Raw genomic sequence first — 20,271 nt, 5'->3', positions numbered from 1 at the left:
ATCTGTGCAGGAGTTATTTTAAGCCCTGAGCTACCCAATGTACAATGCCTACCAGAGACAGATTCTTCCCTGCCAGGGTCTCTATTCTTGGCTTAACTGCTCAGAATAAACAGCCCCTCGCTTTCACCAACATTTCAAGAGTAGCCTACCAGTCAGCACTTCGTGATGTGCAGCCTCTAACCCTGATTACTGCTCAGCCAAACATAGACATGCCAGACCACTCGCCCAATTTGGTAAATTCATAGTGATGATCCATGCAGCTGATAATCAAGATGTCATAACTGAGGAGCAACGGACTAATGAGGACTTTGTCACAAGCAGGCTGCAATGCGGGCACCAGTTTTTTGATTCTCAATCAGTGTGGGGGAAACCACTCATTAGGAGGACTTTGCTGCAATCACTAAGGGATCTATTCACGCTAAATGCTGTCCACGCTTATGGAAGGTGGTAGAGCAGATTCAAATGCTCTGCTTACATTTAAATACATTTCGGGTGGGCTCTGGAAACTTGCTTCTGTCTGTTTTCTGGAATTTTCAAATTATGCAAAGAGACAAAAGGGCTAGAGGGCTCATTATAGTCAGCTCCCTTATAAAACTCCCAAGATCTAAACTAATCAAAAGACTGCCCTGATGCAGCCAGAGAATGCACTGTGTTTTTAAACAGATCCAGTCCTGACATGGACTAAGTTTTGTGTCTTTTGCTTTTTACATGGACATGAAGCCTAAGTGAGCCAGGGAGGCAGAGTGGGGTTTAAATAACCCTCTGACTTCAAAACATGAAACGTGTCACGCCTAAGGGCATATCTCCACTGCAACTCAAACAGACCTCTGGCAGCTCCTGGACCACGGAAAACACCGAGGACTCACAAACTAGCTCAAGGAGGAGTACGCAATTCCTACCTAGTGCAGTGACAAAGGTACATCTTTCACCAGAGAGGAACGAACTCAAGAGGAACACCTAACCTGCCTACTTCACACTAACCCTTTCCTTCTTCATTTGGACTTGGTGCCAATCCTTACTGGAAGCAAATGGGACTTGATATCCATTCAGACTAGCTGAGACTAGACAGGTTACAGGGGCGGGCGGATGAGAACAGGATGGGATTCAACACCGACAAGTGCAAGGTGCTGCACCTGGGGAGGAAGAACCAGCACCATACCTATGGGCTGGGGACCTCCCTTCTCATCAGGGTAGAGGCAGAAAAGGATCTTGGAGTCATCATTGATGCCAAGATGAACATGGGCCGGCAGTGTGGGGACGCAGTCAGGAAAGCCGACCATACCTTGTCATGCATCCACAGATGCATCTCGAGCAGGTCCAGGGAGGTGATCCTCCCCCTCTGTGCGGCACTGGTCAGGCCACAGCTGGAGTACCGCGTCCAGTTCTGGGCGCCGCACTTCAGGAGGGATGTGGACAGCATGGAGAGGGTCCAGAGGAGGCCACCCGCATGGTCAAGGGACAGCAGGGCAAGCCCTACAAGGAGAGGCTACGGGACCTGAACCTGTTCAGCCTCCACAAGAGAAGGCTGAGGGGGGATCTAGTGGCCTGTTACAAACTAGTCAGAGGGGACCAGCAGGCATTGGGGGAGTCCCTGTTTCCCCGAGCACTACCAGCAGTGACTAGAAATAATGGTGACAACCTGGCAGAGGGTAGATTCAGACTAGACGTCAGGAGGCGTGACTTCACGGTCAGGGCGGCTAGGATCTGGAACCAACTTCCAAGCAAAGCGGTGCTGGCTCCCACCCTGGGGGTGTTTAAGAGGAGGCTAGATGAATACCTTGCTGGGGTCGTTTGACCCCAGTACTCTTTCCTGCCATGGCAGGGGTCAGACTTGATGATCTGCTCAGGTCTCTTCCGACCCGACTAACTATGAAACTGTGAGAAACTGGCTGGAATTGACTACCATATTTCTCACGTACAATACGCAACTTCTCCCCACCAAAAAGCAGCCCTCCAAAATTTGGATGCACAAATTAAGTGGAGAAGCTGATTTTCTGACCAGGATAGAAGCACCCTGCTTTAATTTCTTCCTCCACAGTGCAATAGCTGCGGCATTAATATTCAGATAACTGACAGTGTGGATTGACTTAATTGCTCATTGTTCTTCATTTCAGAGGTGAAGATGATCGCCTCTCTTTTTTAATGGTTTTGATGTTTTACTCATCGAGATAAAGTTTTCTTAGGGCAATTCTGGTGGATGCTCCTGGCCCCTGACCTCCTATTTCAGAGACCCGAAGACTCTTCAGCTCTTTTTAAAATCATAGCTCCACCCATGGAGATCAGACTTCAGGAGCAGCTAGGGTTTCAGCTTTTGTTAAGCAGGAAAGGGAGGGTAAGAAGATTATGGCTGAAGATCAGGCTCAGTCCCTGCTCTATGAACCTGTAACTCTGTAAAAGTCTTTTTTAATTCATTCTTCCTTTCAAAAAGATGCATATTATATTCTAGGGTGTGCTGTATGTATGGAAATTGGTTAGCTAGTTAAACTCAGCTCTTTTGAGTTATATGGGTCAGGTTGTCTTGGAGCATGTGCATTAAAAAACAAACAAACCTGTAACTCTTGTGATGTCAAGTCTTTTGTTAAAAGACTGCATTGCCCCAGGTATCAAGGGCTGGCATCAGGGGGGAAAAAAAGTTTGCCTAAATTAAGAGCAGATCCATCCCAATCACAAACCGCTGACCCAAACAAATACAGCTGTCAAGAAAAATCACTGCTGCAGTTGCAAAACGCTCCTGAAAAAGAAATGACTGCTCAAAAGATGGCAACTTTTCCAATGGGGGCAATTAATGCATGGACTTGAACGGACTTTGGACTCATTTGAGTCCTAAATGGTCTTGAGTTTTCTGCAATATTTTTGTCCCAAACTGTCCATTCATATTAGCCAGTTCTAAGCATAACCACTGCCAGACAACAGTGCATGCCTTGCCAAACTCCTCTCGAGATTAGGGTTACAGCAGGAAAGACGACAGAGCCATTTGATCCTTAGATACGGTGAAATGCGACTCAACAGGAAGAATAGCAGTAAATTCAATCGTTCAGAATCTAGACCTGTCCCGCAGCGTACATCGTTGGCCTGTCTGAGCACGCCCAAATGAACAAAGTGTCTTTTCACTCAGGATGGGATGAGGAAGACTTTTTTGCATATGGGCGTGGAAGAAGCAAGACCTCTTATTGTAGGCTATTAAAGAAGGTTCTCTTGAATGGGATGGATGAGATGATCATTTATATACGCTCACAGATGGAAGAGGACTTCTTCTTCCAAGAAGGCTGTTTCTGAAACCTCCGTTTCAAATTTTGAGGGAAGAAAACCAAAAAGGGATTACCTCGGGAACCAGGTTTAACCTCCACAGGAGCCGAGCAAGAGGCTTCACGACAAACATCGCAAAAAGTAGATTTCTATCTGAATGCGACCCTAATTAATCAAACGTTAATGAAGAAGCTTAAGGAAGAAACTTAAGTCAGGTAACCAGTGCTCTATGTAGACAGTGATTTATATCATGTCAGTGCTCAGTTTTATGCATAAGAATAAATTATATTCAATGCAGTATTGTGCATGAAGTTCCACGATATGCAAGATCTTACGTTCCAAATTAATATGTTTAATGGCAGAAGAACATTGTCTGATGAGTACAGCAAGGCAATGCGATCCTCACACTTATGCTGCAAAGGGAACATGCCTTTAAAGCATAAGAGAGGCTGCCCCTATAATAGGTATCGCTTACTCCCTCTATTTTAACATCTTCCATAGTAACGTCAAGCTTTTGAGATCAGGGAGAAAGATCCTGGGTACAGGATGTTTGTGAGTTTAGGTCCCTAGAGGAATCAAGACTTTGTTCCAGTATCAACATCAGTAAAACCTCACAAATTGTTCTTTTAGAATTTCAGCCAGAAATGAAAGAAATCAGACAAAAACAATTCTCACAGTTTTATACCAGTTTGGGTCAAAATCTCACGACAAGGGGTCATTTTCTCAGGATTCTGGTCGCATCTCCGCAAGATGTCTTTGCCTTTTGAATTCGAACCCAAACCAAAGCCAGAGAGCTCGCTGCACTGTTTGGTTAACATGCCAGATTTTCCAAAACCAAAATCAGCAGAACTGCTAAAGTACAACAGAAGAAAAACAGCTGAACACTCCTCAAACGCCCTGGGGAGAAACAAGGGAAAAGTAGCATCTTTACTACTCACAAGCTAAAATGATGGAGGATGGATGTCAATAGTGACAAAGTTGAATGCCCGTGAGTAGCCAGCTGTGGTTAATTTGGGATTTCTCATCTCAACATTCAGGGGACTCTAATCTGGGCACTTTTATTTAAAAGGATCGTCCAAACCCTGCCCTGTAATATTCACTATCAAGTCATGAAATACAGGTAGATTGCCAGATGCTCCCAGACGTGATCCTCTGGGTTTTGATGGAAAAAGCCAAATCTGGCTCTATTGTCGGACTGCCCTTTGTGCCTTGGAGATTTTTCCTGTATATATTTCCACCATTAATGTAGCCCCTCCATTTCTGATGAAGCTTCAGCTCTCTAAAGTTTGTGCGAGATATATAATCAACTTTAGTTAGTCCATAAAGTACAAATCTACTTTGCCTTCTGCTTGACTTCTGACTAACACTGCTAACTGCATCCCCCCCATTCTGCATCCTAACTCGGTAGCACAAAAGCTGCTCATAAGTCCTCATCTTTTTTATGATTATTTTAGCTACCATCTTTGTTTTGAGGGGGCTGCAAATCCCAAAATTCGGGACCCGCGTGACCACTTCTTCGCCGTTTCTGTCCACTCCAACAGCGTTAGTGCAAAACAACGTGCCATTAAACAGGCTTTCTTTTTTCACACTTGGGAAAGATTTGAAGCTAACAAAAAGTTCCATCTTTATTCCAGGGCAGTTAATTAAGGGTGACCAAGTCAGGCAGAAGTAAATTAACTTGGCTGATCAATTATTTATATGAAGCAGAATAAATGCCCTTAAAGAACTTGGCCCAGTCATGAAAGGATGTATAAATTCAACTAAACATGGATTTCTAAAATATAGTTCTCCGTCCATGGAGAGAAGAGTTAACAGCAAAATCTGTGTGAGGTAAGCTTTGCAGGGGCAGGCTCCAGTCCCAGATTCTCACTCTCGCAGGCATGTCCATAAAGACATCCAGGAAGAGCAAACGAGTTTAAACCATTCACTGCCAATACGGAATATATCTGTTTGCAGTTTTAGGAAGGGAAAGCTCCAGATGCACTCCCTTGTCTTTAATCATGCTGGAAACCGATAAACCTTTCTGAAATGCATGTGAAGACCCACTTCTTCTATAATGCTCTGGGGGTGGCAATTTGCTCCTGGGATAGGAAAGCATTTGAGAAAAGTTGTGAACAGTGCTAGAAAGAGATGACTTTCTTTTTTTAATCACCGGGACAGGGAGGGGACTCGGCAGGATGGGAACACTATTCCTTCTCTAGTGCCCTAAGACCGACTTGGAGGAAGAAGCTATGAGCTAGCAGGTTGGGATTTTTCCAGCACCGCCATGACCGGGGATGGATTCACGCCGGAGAGCCAGAATCAAGAAGGCTCCACTTCTCTTCACAAGGGACTTCTCCAAGGAATCGAAGTGTGGGTCTTCAGCTCAGGACGTACTTCAAAACCTTTCCACTGAAGGCCAGCTGATGATGTTTCCCTGGAAAGCTGGCTAGTGACATGGAAGGAACCCACGCACAAGTTTAGGAGAAGGATATGGATTCGTTAGTGGAAATAGAGAAGAGAAGCGTCCAAAGTACTGAACCAGGCCAGCGATTCACTCTAGGAGCACGTGTGCGATTAAAAAGACCATTCGAAAAAGCTGCTCCAATAAGCAGTCTGATTTGACCAAAGCAGATCATTAAAACGACCAAGACTGCGGCTCAGCTTACAAAACCTGACACAGACTTGATTCCAGACAGCTGTATACCTGCCCTGCTTTTAAAGCTTTTAGGAGCTGTCAGTCATCCAGCACTGCATACTATTTTTTTATTATTTCAAAGGGGCACTGAAAGTGTCGGTTCCAGATAGGAAAACAGGTGCAACAATACAAGAACCACCCCAGACCTTCGCAAGAAATCAAACCGGGGAGAAAAGGAAGAAGGAGGCACAGAAAGGTTCTGTCTTGAAAAAAGTAAGACCAACATGGACAAGCTAGTGCTTCCTACTTTTAGATGGGCCTGAGTGACAAAAAAGCCAACCTCATAATATTTCTGGATCACCAGAGGCCAGGAAATACTAAACATCTCACAATTAAATCTGAAGTTACAGAGCTTCCACCTCCCTCGTGCAAATTCAAGGGCACAAATACATGTCAGTAAGTTTTGGATGAGTCTTTGTGCTTTCCCCTTTTGAAGACCGCTCATCTTTGCAGACAGCATATGGCTGGTTTCTGATTTTTGAAGCAGGATGAGAAGTTGGGGCTGGGCTAAATTAAAGATCCTAAATGACCCTCCAGAACCAACAGAGCTGATGAAAATATTATGAGATTCTACCACACCTAGGGGTTATGCTGTGTTATGTATGAAAAGGTGGCTTCTTGGTATGGAGAAAGGTAGAGGAGGTAGCAGAATATAAAGGGAAAGTGTAAAAAGAAGAAAGAAAAGAGAGAGAGCAAGAGAGAGAGAGAGAGAGAGAAAATACACTACACGAGGAAACCCTTTGATATTTCCTTAGCTAAAGACGGAGTTCAAAGAATTTAGGTTGCTTGAAAACGTCAAAGGCTGAAAACCATACAATAAAAATTAACAAGATTACTATTTTCGAGGATTAAAACAAAAATGTACGAGGGTTTTGTATACGAGCCTGCACTGCAGAGAAAGACTGTGTACTTGCTCTTATGCAAGCACCATCCTCCTATACCGAATTTTCATAATTATAACAGAAAGGCGTAAATTTTCTAATGCATGGCAGTTCAAAAAGTAATCAAGAGAATGAGCCTGAGGGCTATTTTAATGTATGCAAAGCTAGTGACCCACAGTAAATGGGAGGTAGGCTTCAATGAATGCAAAGTAATGCACACATACTAAAGACCTGGTCTGATGAGGGACGGCTAAAATTAACACCCAATTAATTTCCGAATTGACAAACAAATGAAACCCATAAATCTACTTTCTCATTAATTTTCTTGTGGTATAATTTAAAGCAGTAATATGAGGGCAAAAACTGAGCATTATCCATCATAAATATCAAAAAAGATAGCACTGTAACACCATAAATTATGCATATTACCTGTTGTTAAAAATGATTAATGTATTATCAACTTTATCGTGCACTGTATATGTCTAGACAGATCTAAAATCTGAAATTTCATTTAGTCCTTTGGAAGAAAGGGTCCGAAAGAAATGGCATTATCCACGGCACCGTCTCCTGACGCAGAGGCAGCTACTCATGCTGTCAGCGGGGAGTTGGAGGGTCTGAATTGGACTCGTCCCAAGCCTTGGGTCGGCAGAGGTTGAGTGTATCGTAGAGGTGATGTGCAGAGTCTCCCGGGGGAAGGGAAACAAATCACGCTGCTCTAAGAGCATCCCTGCTAGCTGATCCGCAGAGTGGCACTGGCATCTGTTTCACAAGGGGGCTGCTCACCTCCCTGCCCTTTTGGCTGAACAGGAAGCACCGCTTCACGATGTACAGGAATGGGGAGAAGAGGCGAAAAAAAAAAAATGAAGGGCGGCGGGGGGCGGGGGACAAGACACGCCAAGGTATAATTAAATTCAGCCTGTCAAAGCAACCGTCGGCGCTTTCTAAAAGTACGCGAGCGCATCACCTTGGCCAAGTGAATAAGGACGCTGCTGTGAGCACGGTTGCCTCCATCCCTCCCTGTGGATCAAACCTATCACTCCTGTAAGAAGCTTAACTTTAACTAACTTGAACCTACACTGGGTTTTATGTCCATTTTCACCCTCAAGACTCTCGATTAGCAGCTTTACCTGCTCCTGCTTATCCACTAGGCTGGCCCAAGGCCTTTTATTTCCTTAGTGATATACAAAATCGCAATCTCCCCCCTTTTTTTTTATTCTGTCTTTCTCTCCCTTCCTAATTTTTTTGTCTCCCAAACGAATGACCTGACCGAGTTACCTCTTTCAAACAGCTGCACGGATCCTCAGGGGCACGGAGATCTGAAGCTATTTAAAAGCGGTACAGGGCAGGGCGGCCAGTCTGCCGGAGAAGCTGAAGCGTAGGGGAAGTGCAGTCTGAATCGGGATGGCTGGGTCTAGTCTGACGTGGGCCACGCTGGGGAGTACGGCCCGCAGGGTGTGGGAATTTGGCAGCAGGGGAGGGATGGCCATGGTAATTGCCACTTCTCCCCTGCTGCCAAATTTCCTGACCAGTGTGGAGCTGGATGGCTCCGATGGGTGGATCTGCCCCACGGGCTGGGGGGTTGAGCCCCCCTGCTCTAGGACAAACAAATCACTATCTTAACATGCAGTCATTATTTGACAATAATTAGCACACATACTCCAGCTACTTGCCATGCTGATCTCAAACTACAGGCCTGAATTGCTTCAAACCAGCTGGAAGATATTCATCCCACTCTCCAACCGAATCCAACACACCCCAAGGAGAAGCCAGGCACTGACCGAGTCCCTCTCAATATTGGTCCCCACCTCCTCTACCGTCTTGTTACTGTACGATACCTCACGTTTGATTTGAGCTGGTACGTTCCCTGGAGCAGAGTTCATTTGCTCGTATTTTGGAAACGTCTACTATTTTTAGACAGAAACGGTCACGGTCATCACCGCCAGCATGCAGGCATGGAGGCATTTCATTTCTTCTGTAATGAACGGCATGCTGGATAGTGGCGGACTAGCGGCGACGAACAGTACGGCACTTCCAACTGGGACACGCTGAACATTATAGCAAAGACTCTGATCTGGACATTGACTGCTTTACAGAAATGTTCTTCCACAAGGAGGGATATCTTGGAGAATAGCTGTCTTAACAGACTTACTTCCGTCCACCCCTTGTGTCTCAAATGCGCACACACATACACACCTGTGCACAAACATACAAGTTACCTACCCGTCTCCCTCACTCCAGTACACACCAGTATACCCAATTCACAGTGACTGTGTGTTAATGAACAGCAAGGGAAACTGCTCCAGTAAGAAATGAACTTGAGGGCTGAGATTTACTCATATGCCACCATTCCCATACTGGCAGCCCAGACTCCGACACATTCACAAAGATCAAGGGAAGATCTGAAAGTGGGTTTTGTTTAGTAAACGCATAGGGTGGCTGGTTTATTTTGCCACAGTGGTGCGATGAGTGATCCCAAATCTGAGTGAGACCAGGTGTTCATTATAAAGTAATTATATCTCCTTCTCCCCCTCCCTAAAGGAGCTTTGCAACTACTCTGTCACTTGGCAGGCCTTCTTGCAGCAGCTCTGCGCTGCTTTGTAAGAGCACCACGCAATACACCTCCCTCATTTCAACATTTCTGCTTAGTTGAATAGAGGGGGGGGGTTGATTCTTCATAGTGCTGCTGGTCAATTAATGCCTGGCCTGTTCGGTTACACACTTCAAGTACCTTTCGCTTCACCTCAAGCCCCAGAACCACTCAAGTGGCCAAAACGAACAATATGTTTGGATCGTTGGTGCGAGTTAGTGAATACAATAGATCAAAATTTGGTGCCCATTTTGTTGCTTGCTTTTCCAAGAGATAAAAAGGACAATTACTTAATTTTATCCTTCACAAGCGCTCTATAAATATATGTTAAATACATTTTTTTTTTTTTAAACAGGTGCCTCACATATCAAGTCACTGATGCTACTTTGGATAAAGGAGTTGAGGTTAGGTTCTCAAGGTCATCCACGATGTATGCAAAGCTCTTAACAATTTACAGCTAATGCTAACAGGTCCTGCCTGGCATTAAAAGCTCGCACCACACTCAGGATCAGTAACAAACAATCATTTTGAGAAACAAAAATGGTCTTAAGTTTGCATTATTTTGCAAAGAAGCAAGGAAAAGCTAAGTGCAAGCTATCAGCATGGCTTTAACTAATTAGGACTCTCACAAAAGGAAAGAGCAAATAACCAGCATACAGAATTAGCAGATGGAAATGCTGTTTTCCCATTAGAAGCAGAAAGGGGGGAAACCCCCCCCCCCCCAAAAAACCAGTTCTATCACGCCATTTGAGAAAGAGTGACGGGCACGTTTTGAACGCTGGGTTGTTTTCTCCATTCGAATGTTTTTTAACGCGCAGGGTTTCCTACCGATCTCCTCCAAGTCACATGCTTTCCTCTTCCACGTTGACAGAGAGCACATGCATCAGTTAAAATCAGATCCAACTTGAACAGGTAAGCAAAAAAATAATCATCAAGTAAATAAATCCCACCCCGACCATCCCTTGAACGACATTCAGAAACCGCACTCTTTTGGCGATTACCTTGTTCATAGCCCTATCCCTTTGTCCTAGACCTTCTAAGTCCTTGTTTGCTCCATACAGAATTTTCTAGCCATCAGATGCTCTATTACTGTGCTAGTCGTCTTGCAGGAGTGCTCTCTCCCTTCTGAAAAAAAGCAAACAACTGGATAGATATCATTACACTAAGGAAATCTCTTGGAAAAACCAAACAGCTCGCTAATCTTTCTAGCCCCTTCATCCAAGTGAAAGATAAGAAAAGCAAACCTAAGTCCGTTTCAACCACATTCCAGGGACAAGCTCCCCTTTTCTCCTTTATCAAAATCGCGGCATTTCAAGTTTTCCCCCCGCGCCCCCCCTTTCCAAGACCTTGCAGGATAAACTGCTGCTCACACCCGCAAACAAAGCAATATTTGTTTAATAACTGATTGCTGCCATGGGTACAGTAAACAAGGGGCCCAGCATTTGTGTTTATGAACAAACACATCATCTTGCAAGAGCAATTTAACATTAACCAGGTGGAATAATCAACAGATTTCGTAGGTGACACTCGGGGCAGGACTAATGTAAACAGAGCGGGGAGGAGAAAGGGGCCACTCTCAGGGAACCAAGGTTGAGGCAAATGCATTGCAGAGTAAACAGCTGGGAAGAACTCAAGACAAACAAATAGTCATTCTTCTGACATTTAGAGAAGCAGAAAGGTTGAACGTTACATATATCAGCTGCTGACCACCATGAAATTAAACCAGTTGGGGACCAGGCCGGCGTGTTTACACAGTGCCATGTTTGCTTATAAACAACAATTTGCTGTTACCAACTTAGCATTACTCATCATATAAACCAGCAGATCAAGTGAAATCCTGTTAACTCTTTCCCAGAGTTAGGGTTGACAGAAAAAAAAAATAATACTACAAAATCGAAACAGAGAGAAAAGTCTTTGGGCTCCTCAGCCACAAGAAACCGCGAGGGGGGGGAAAAAAAGAAAGAAAGCTGCTTTCACGTGTCTGTGAAAAACAACAACAAAAAATGAAGGTGCAGAAATGACAAATCGCTTTAGGGAAGGGAGGCTAAAGAAGGGACTCGGGATGCAGTTTGCATCGAGGATGTTTTTAAAAATATATATATACTGACGATAGGTATTACGTCAAATAGTTAAATTTCTGGACCCAAATTGAAGAAACAAGCATTTAAACCTGCACGTGGGAGCGGAAGTCCATTGCTCTTCAGTCAACAAGGCTGCATTTAAACAGCCTGCCAATATGCATGCGAAGGGTGCAAAATTGTAGGGGGGGTTTTAAGGCAGTCCTTACAAGGGAGGCAGAAACCATTCTGATCCCTCACTGCACAACTTAATCCCTGCCAAGAGGGACATGTGCATTTCCACACACACACACTCTACAGCTATCTATATATATCAACACATGATATGGAAGCAGCACAGCAGGTTTTACTCCTCCTCCCTCTCTCCCTCCTTCCACCATCCTCAATTTCTTTGCTCTGGCCTCCAATTACCATTTTCAGATCACTTAAAAATCTCTTTCCTTTTCATTAACCCCAACAGGGCTTCCTGCCCCAACGCCCTTTCTCCTCGCAGTGGAAACTTCAGACCCCGCGACCACCTCTCTGCCCCATCCATCCCTGAGCAGCTCTGGAGAGCTCGAAGTGAGGTTTGCTTGTCAGCACACAGGGACCTTCAAGATCTGGCATGCCGCTATTCTTGATCTTGCTGCATTATTTCAATCCTGAGGTCCTAGGGATTCTCAGACTCGGGCAAAAGTCCTTTTCCATCACCTCCTCTCACCCCCAGGACTTAAAGCAAGTTCGATATAAAAGCAATCCCAAAGATTGCTAGGGGCGAAGCACGTATTTCATAAAAGATAGGGAAATATGCAAGGAATGGACAAAGTCTCTAGTGGTTAGGGAGCCTGGCAGACAGGTTCATGCTCCGGGACAGAGTTCGGCAACCCCCCAGCGTGCGTGTCAAAGCGTGGCAGGCAAGGCACATCGCAGCCGGCTGGGTGCGGAGCCTGGGTTGCTGGCAGCAGGTGGCCAGGAGGCTGCAAGCCCTGCTGCAAGCTCAGGCTCCGTGGCTGGCAGCGGCCGCCCGCGTCTGTTGCAGCTGGGAGGCCGCAGACAGCTGCACCGGGCTCCGCAGCCCCGGCCAGGCTCCGGCTCCACGTGCGCCTCTGGGCAGGTAGCGGAGAAAGGGCTGGGGCAGGGCAACCCTGGTCCCTCCATCACCGTCTGCCCCCTGCCACCACTATGGAGCTGGTACTGTGGAGCCCGATACAGCTGTTTGCAGCCTGCCCGTCACCTGCAAACAGCCTGCGGCAGGCAGGCTGCAAACAGCTGCACCGGGCACTGGAGCCCCAGCACTGGCTCCATGCCGGGCACACGCGCCTCGGGGCCCAGAGCGGGGACGGGGCTGGGGCAGCGCAACCTCGGACCCTCCCCACCCTCCTCCCGGAGGCATGCAGGCAGCCACCAACACCGCCGAGGATCGGGCCACTCCTGGCACAGCAAGTCGAGGCGTGGGTCAGGACCGGGGTGTTTCTGGCACTCCAGCCACAAACGTTGCTGACCCCTGCTCCAGCAAAACACTGTGCGAGACCTTTGGGAACTCGTGTGCCACAGCCTCCCTGCCTCACAGGCAGCCTTGAGGACGAAGACGCTACTGGTTTCAGCTCCTGGGGACACAGGGACTGCGGACAGACGGACTGGCTTAAGATACACAACACGGATCTCTTTTTTTTAGTTTTTTTCCTGATGTCTGGGACCCGTTCCGATTTCAAAACATGCTTAAGGAAGTATCCATGCTACAAGGAGGTAGCATGCTAATTAATTTCCCTTCAAGTATATAAAGCAATCACACTTGAAGTCAGTGCTGATGAGAATTCCCATTCAGCAGTCAATTCCCGTACAAATAGCAGGGCTGGCCCGATGCCCAGCTAGAGTACTGCCACCTCCCCTGATTTTATCGTGAGTCTCATGATGATACTTGGAATTTTTCTTCGCAGCCCTGCTCTGGCATTCCTGCAAAGGCAGGAGACTCTCAGCCTGCCTTAAACACCGCCACCGCCACATTTCTATAGACTGCGGGGTTTCAAAGAAAAAGTTCAAATGTGTGAAATAAGCAGAAGCTAGAGGCTTGCGGACCAAAAGGCAAAACGCACTTAAAAAAAACACCGCCCCCCCCCACCCTAAACCCCAAATGTATGATTTTTGAGGCAATCTGATTTTTGAGGCAACCCTCCTGGAGAGTCCAGGAGCGAGCGCCAATTTTTGAACCTCTGTCCGTGGCTGCACTGCACCCCCCTACCGGAGCGGGTGAATTGTATGAACACCGCGTTGGAGCTGGAGTCCACGCGCCAAGAAAACATAAGTGATGATTCATTTCTTGCTCCTCACGAGTATTTTTGAGGTCTGGACCATCAGGGACTTAGCACTGGGCTGACAATGGTACTCAATGCAATCCCTTCTCTCCTCGCCTCAGGCTTTTGAGCTTCGGCCTCGTCGAGCAGTTTCGGACAGAGGGCAAGTGAATGGCAAAATATTCACACCCCCTTCATGTTCGTTCCCACAGTGGGAAACCCACCACGAGCCTCAGCCTTCATACGAAAGTCCTGGTATTTCCATCCTTGAATGCAAGCTGCCTACTGTGTGCTCCTTTTCCAGCATGTAAGACCACAGTTTATTCAGTATAAAGTAACTACTGTATGATAAAAACTATAAGCATATCAATCAAATGCTTTATTGGTCAAATAGATGGATGCTTTTATTAGTCCAACCTTTTTTGTAATGGAGTGCCACTGATGACCCAGTGTTAGCCTCATTCCCTGCTATTAATCACACTTCTAAGAGCTCATTTTGCTTTAAAATCTTAAGAAATTGCTATAATTTAAAGACATGGTGTCTACATAATGGGAAATGCTTCACAGATTGTATCATTTCATAAAACGCAGCATTTTTTATGGGAACACTGACCACGATACCAGGGTATTACAAAACCGGAATAAAATATTTTAAGAAAAGCTAGATGTAAACTTTTTATGTATGTGTGTGGTTTGTCACAACTATACTGCTTTAATCAAAATCTTTTGGGAGCTGCAAAATCCAAATGCATATGGTTTGCATAGATTCACACAATTAACAGCTTACCCTGAGCAAATAAAATAAATAAGGCTCTAACAGGATGCCTTAATCAAGTCATAGTTAAACAATAATTCAAAACCATGCTTTTATTCTGTATAAATCTCCATGCTTTGTCTATCTAAGAAAAAAATGGGAGATGTTTCTTTACTGTGAACAACTTTTATAATAAACTAGAAGCATCTCACAGTTTACCTGCGGCAAGATCTAAATTAATATAATGATGGTCTTAACCCATATATCTTTGCATTATTAAAAGGTACTTTGCAAAATGTTTTGACAATGTTGACTGGTGCAGGAGGGAAAACACATTTAAGACAATTCCAGCCAAATGTAAAAGCAAAACCTTCCATTTTGCAAATGTAAAGTAAAAAGCATTTTTAAACATCTTCATATGAAAGAAAATGTGGTGCAATTATGTTATATGATGAACACAAAAGAGTGTTCCTTTCTCAGTTCTCTAACAAGATATTAGTACCTACTGGCCTTATGAATACTGTGTCTAAATCACATCATATTCAGAGTGTCTGAATTAATTATAATAGGAGCTACAGGAAATCTTAACTTTCCAGGTTGTTGCTAAGGATTAGCTCTTGTTTACAAGTCTATATTTATAGAATGAGAAAAAATTGTGAAACGAAGGGCAAAGAGGAAAGCAAAAACACAAATTTAGCTTTGATTTAAAAAAAAAAAAAAAAATCAAATCTAGCAACCATTTCTTGAAAAGAAAAACCACCGTTTTTAATGTGGAAATGCAAATGAGTCTCATAATACAAATGTGCTTGATATTTCTGTGCACTCAACGTTACTAGATGTTATTTTAAGAAATTATGCTAACATTTCTCATGCTCTCAACTCAAGTCCAAGATTTCAAAAATGACATCTGTGTAAATTGATCGCATTTGCAAGGAGCGCCGCGTAACACAGGAGGTTCAGATTTGGGCAGAGCAACTTTCCCCCGCGGCGGGCTGCTTCTCCAAGTCCGGCCAGCTCACCAGCGACCAGAAGTTGCTGGTCAGCCGGCTGGGCTCTTCAGCAGCCGAAAGGAAAGGAGTGTGGCAATCCGGTTCCAGATGACAGAAACCACTAATTGACAGCCACGCTGGATTTCTTGGCAGCCCCGATCAGCCTTCCCTTCTTGCAACTCTTACTAAAGTCAAGGGAGGAGCGCAGAGGCTAGATCACTTGCTCGGGTCAGGGTGGAAGCACACAGCAGAACGGGCTTCTTTTGCTGCTGCCCCATGCACGGAGAACGAGCGTTTCCTCCTCCAGCACTTTCATTTCTTTCCACAAACAGGTCACACCCATTACAACCATTTTCATTAGGACTCCTTGTTTTCACACCCAGCAGTGTAAGGCAGGCACTCTTTTATGCTTCTCCCAGGGATCCTCAACCTTTTCAAACACGGGGCACCCCTCATTGCAGCCCCAGGGAAATGCCACCTCATAGTCCCTGCTCATTTTTTTTACTCCAGAAATTGAATAGAGCAATTTTTCTGTGGCAAAGGACTCAGGAAGTCCACAGCAGGCCCGAAGGTTTTTAACGCTCTGGACTCCTATCTGAAATCTCTGGGTTTCTCTTGTGAATCGCGTTCGCCTGCTTAATACCACTAACATTGTGTGGCACCCCTGAAGGGATCTCAAGGCACCCCGCAGCACCCTGGTTGAGAATCACTAGCTGACAGGAGCTGATGTCTGCATGAAGAACAAAGCAAAAACTCTGTAGTGCTTCTGTTGTGGAAAAATGAAGGGAAAATGCACTCTCACATTAAAAAAAAAGTCTCCCCACTGACTTGCGAGCAAGAGGGAGACTAGAGGAAATGCTGAGCACTCGCACACGGCTACAAGCATCCAACCCCTCTCAGCAGAGCCAAGCCTGCAATGAGCAACGAGAAGCCTTAGCTTAACTTCTGGGGAAGAGGAGACAGTCCTGCTGCCTTATCCTAAGCCAGGGCCCTGGCTATCAGGCTGCCGCTCGGGCAACAGGCATGGAGAAATAATAAATGTCCTTGTGAAAGTCCTGTGCCCAGAGCAAAATCGTGTAATAAAACTTCCTTTATCTCAGAAACAGCATCGAATTCTACAAGAAAAATCATTCAGACATGGCTTCTTTCTGGCAGTTGGCATACATTTCCCATATGCTACAAATTCTTAAGTTTTGCTACATGCTTTTTTTTTTTTTTTTAAAGAAAGGCCCAATTCTCTCAGTTGCACATGCAAAAAAGTGCCTGCGCAACCTGCCTGATGTCTGCAAATGTGAGGACAATTGTAAGGGCTGCGTGTGCAATGCACCTACAGAACTGGGGGGCTCCTCTGAAGCCCATCAGCTCTTGACTACCCTTCTTCCAACACATGAGGACTTAGAGAAAAAAAGTCTTCACAGCAGAGCACTGAAAGCCTCACTAGCAGCTGAAGCAGCAAGGAGGGAGGGACTCTGCAGAGGTAGCTCTCAATCTGATTCAAGGGACCTACCTCCTGCAACATGTCCAACCTGAAGCCTGAAGGCAGCTCCCGGGGAGGCTGCTCTGCAGCTCTCCCGCTGCTTGGTGCTACTTACTGGTTCCAGCCTGGGGCAGAGCAGCCTTGGGGCTGATCTAACTTGCATCCACTAACAAAGATCCTATCAGCTGCAGACCACAAGAGACCTTGCTAGGCTCCCTACAGAGGAAGTAGGAGGAAGGGAAGCAGAGGACAGAGTTATGTGGGCACCCAGTGGTTTTTGCAGCGCCTGAGCTGCACAATAAAAGAACAGGACAGGGCAAAGAAACCTCATCTGAAACGGTGGTTGTGGCTCTTAGGGACAAAAAAAAGACAAAAAGCAAACAAGCTCAGTCCTCCAACTGGAGGGGTTTGGCCCCACGCAGCTAAGCGAAGGCTGGTCCGTGCTTGGGGAAATTGCCTCTCTGCTGCCGAGTCCCAAGCAGCGTGCACAGGCACTGCGAAAGCTAGCTTGCTCCTTATATGGTCAGAACTACAGGGCTCTTGTGCTCGTGTCCGAAATCTGCATTTCAATGCACTGCTCGAACATCTCCGTCCACATGCAGGTGCATGGCCGTGCAGATGTTCTCGCTCCTGGCCGCCGCACAGCTGGTGCGTGCGGCTTCTGACGAGAGAGAGAATTTGAGACGGGGGGGGGGGAATTCTGTGTCAGGCTGTACAAGAGGGGAGGATGATGTGCATTGGATTTGACTGCTGAAAACCGAAGGCAGAGACCAGCCGAGCTCTTATTTTAGGATTAAAATTGTTTGTACAAGTCCTAACAGAACAATAAGGATAACAAAGCAGACGACGTACTTTGCTCCATGTTGCAGCCGCGTATTCCAGCCGTCTTCTCGCTGGAATGCTTAAACAAAGCTTTAAAACAGAAAATAGCTAGAGCAAAGAACTTCTGGAAACTTCTTAGGTCAGGCAAGAATTTTCCTAATGCTGCCTCCCCTCCTTCGACAAAATAAAATAAAACGCTCCAACGTCCCGCTGAGTAATACTTACAAGACTGGCACTGACACAGGTTACCATACCATCGAAACCTTGAAGGGAGGCCTGCGAGCTGTAACGAGTGCATCTTGTTTTGCAAAACACACAGAGGAGCGCAATTAAATGAACAACTGCAAAGGAAATAGAGCTGATAAAGGAATGAAAGCTCGCCGTGCCAAATCATAACAGAACATCGAGGATAACAAAACCATGTTAAACATGCAATGGCTAAAGGGTAAACAATGTCGTGTGCATTAAATCCTAAAATACATTCAGTATGTCAAATGATGAGCAAAACTCACTGCTGTACAGATGCTAGGAAGTGATCTACGTGCCTATGTAGCCTGCTTCTGACAGTGTGCAAGTGCGTTGGGTGTTTATATGAGTGCTCCAGGAGGTGAGGAGCCGCAAGGGGCTCCAATCAGAGCAGCTCTGAGAACCGCTTTAATTAAAGCGCTTGGAGCGTCATGTATATCAGCATCCCTATGCTGCAAAGTGGCAGTGGGGGCACTCATCGAGTGAGCATTAGTTGAAGTGCCCCCATTTTTCAGTACGGGGACACCGATGCATGTGACGCTGGAGTCCGCTGGAACGCAGTAATTTCCACGTTTCAGCAGACTCGATTAATTGGGTCTGTTCCAACACGCTATAATTACAGCATGTCAGAGCGGCCTCAATGCATGCGTATAGGTGCCCATCATCATCTGTAATGCTTTTATTCGCATTTCACCGCTGCAGTCTCCATTCCCCCACCTTTTACTGATTATAAGCAACTAAGGCCCAAAGAAACTAAATAACTTGCCCAAAACTTTAGGCTAGCTATCAGGAGGCGCTACTTCAGAGTCAGGGAGGCTAGGGTCTGGAACCAACTTCCAAGAGAAGTGGTGCAGGCTCCTACCCTGCGGGTGTTTAAGAGGAGGTTAGATGTACACCTTGCTGGGGTCATTTGACCCCAGTACTCTTTCCTGCCATGGCGGGGGGGTCGGACTAGAAGATCTACTCAGGTCCCGTCCCACCCTAGAAACTATGAAATCACACAGGGAGTTTGTCACAGAGCTGGGAATCAAAGCTAAAGTCTCTCAAGCCTCAGACCACTACCCTAACCACTGGACACTCATCCTCTACACAGGACGTAGATACACGGTCAGCAGTGAGATCTTGTGGAAATGAAGCTATTTCCGTTACGTGGATGAGTGTAAGGGCTCAATGCTGAGTCTACAGGGAAGCAAAGCAAGACCAAAATCTGGGAACGTGCGGAGCTGGCCTGCAGTCCTTACAAGAACGCAAGCGTGCCCTCTGCCACTGCTATTTGCTCAATGCTCACATAGGGCACACAGTGATCCCCACTGGGTCCCTAATCATTGGGCTCCCCTAGCACGCTCAAAATTCACCATCCATTGATCTGCTAACACTCAAGAGAGATCCGTCATGGAAATCAAGGGTGTATGGATTAAACATAACCAATTTCTGCCCTCCTTGGCCCACACAGTGCCTCAGGATCAGAGCAACTTTAGAAAACAGAGCTTACAAAAAACAAAAACCCTTATGAGAGTCCACTGCGAGCAACTGAAACGTGTGCATTACACCTACATTAGCAATACTGTTACACACACACACACGACTTCTTGTGTTACCAGCGTGCTCCAATGACTCTTCCGCATCCCTGGAAAGCATGCTTTACCACAGGGATCACCAGATGGAGTCAATCCCATTGAAGGCACTGGAAAGGCTGCTATGGGATTTACAGATGGTCCCCTAACCCAGGCTAATGCAGATGGAGAGTTGCTGCCTACAGGATGGGACTACAGAGCAGAACCGTAGGTCAGGACGAGGCATCTTGCGGGGGCGGGGGGAGGGTTTTGTGAACTTGTTCTGCTGCATCTCTTTTGCCTGGCCGTGCCCTGAAATGTCAATCCCCGACAGATATTACATGTTTGGAAAACACAGCTTTCAGGAAGGCTTTTGGTAAAGCACCTGCCATGTGAATTTTGGCCTATTCCCCACTGCTACCAAAGACGAGCCTAAACAACGACCGTGGGCATTCAAACAGCGCTTGACAGGTGCTCACGTGTATGAAAGGGGCATAATGTTCTCCACCGTGCAGACGGGTGACCTGAGATGCAAAAATGATGACGTCCCCAAGATGATACCGCTGCTACCAATAAGAGGATCCAGAAACCTCTGAACCTGGACATCGTGAAACACCAACGCACTTTCTAATCCCCTGCTCTGGCACCCCTGGCCTTAAAGCGGTTGTTTTCTGAAAACATCTGGCCTGAT

General features: G+C 46.0%; 1 protein-coding gene across 12 annotated transcripts in view; it reads right to left on the bottom strand.

The window, feature by feature from the left end:
* The window catches only part of FOXP1 (forkhead box P1), a 442,295-nt gene that overhangs the window by 188,197 nt on the left and 233,827 nt on the right, over positions 1-20,271 (bottom strand). The window contains exon 1 of one of the 12 annotated variants that reach the window (XM_090021545.1): positions 10,393-10,516. The exons of the other annotated variants lie outside the window; for them this stretch is intronic. The gene's annotated coding sequence lies outside the window, so the exon portion shown is untranslated. Of the gene's footprint in view, positions 1-10,392; positions 10,517-20,271 lie in introns of those variants that run through there. 12 annotated transcript variants of the gene reach the window in all.

This window comes from Crocodylus siamensis, chromosome 11, assembly GCF_052110815.1.
Source record: "Crocodylus siamensis isolate JL-2025a chromosome 11, ASM5211081v1, whole genome shotgun sequence".
Taxonomy (NCBI): domain Eukaryota; kingdom Metazoa; phylum Chordata; order Crocodylia; family Crocodylidae; genus Crocodylus; species Crocodylus siamensis.
Note: the sequence above shows the minus strand (reverse complement) of the source record. Positions and strands in the feature narration are given on the sequence as shown.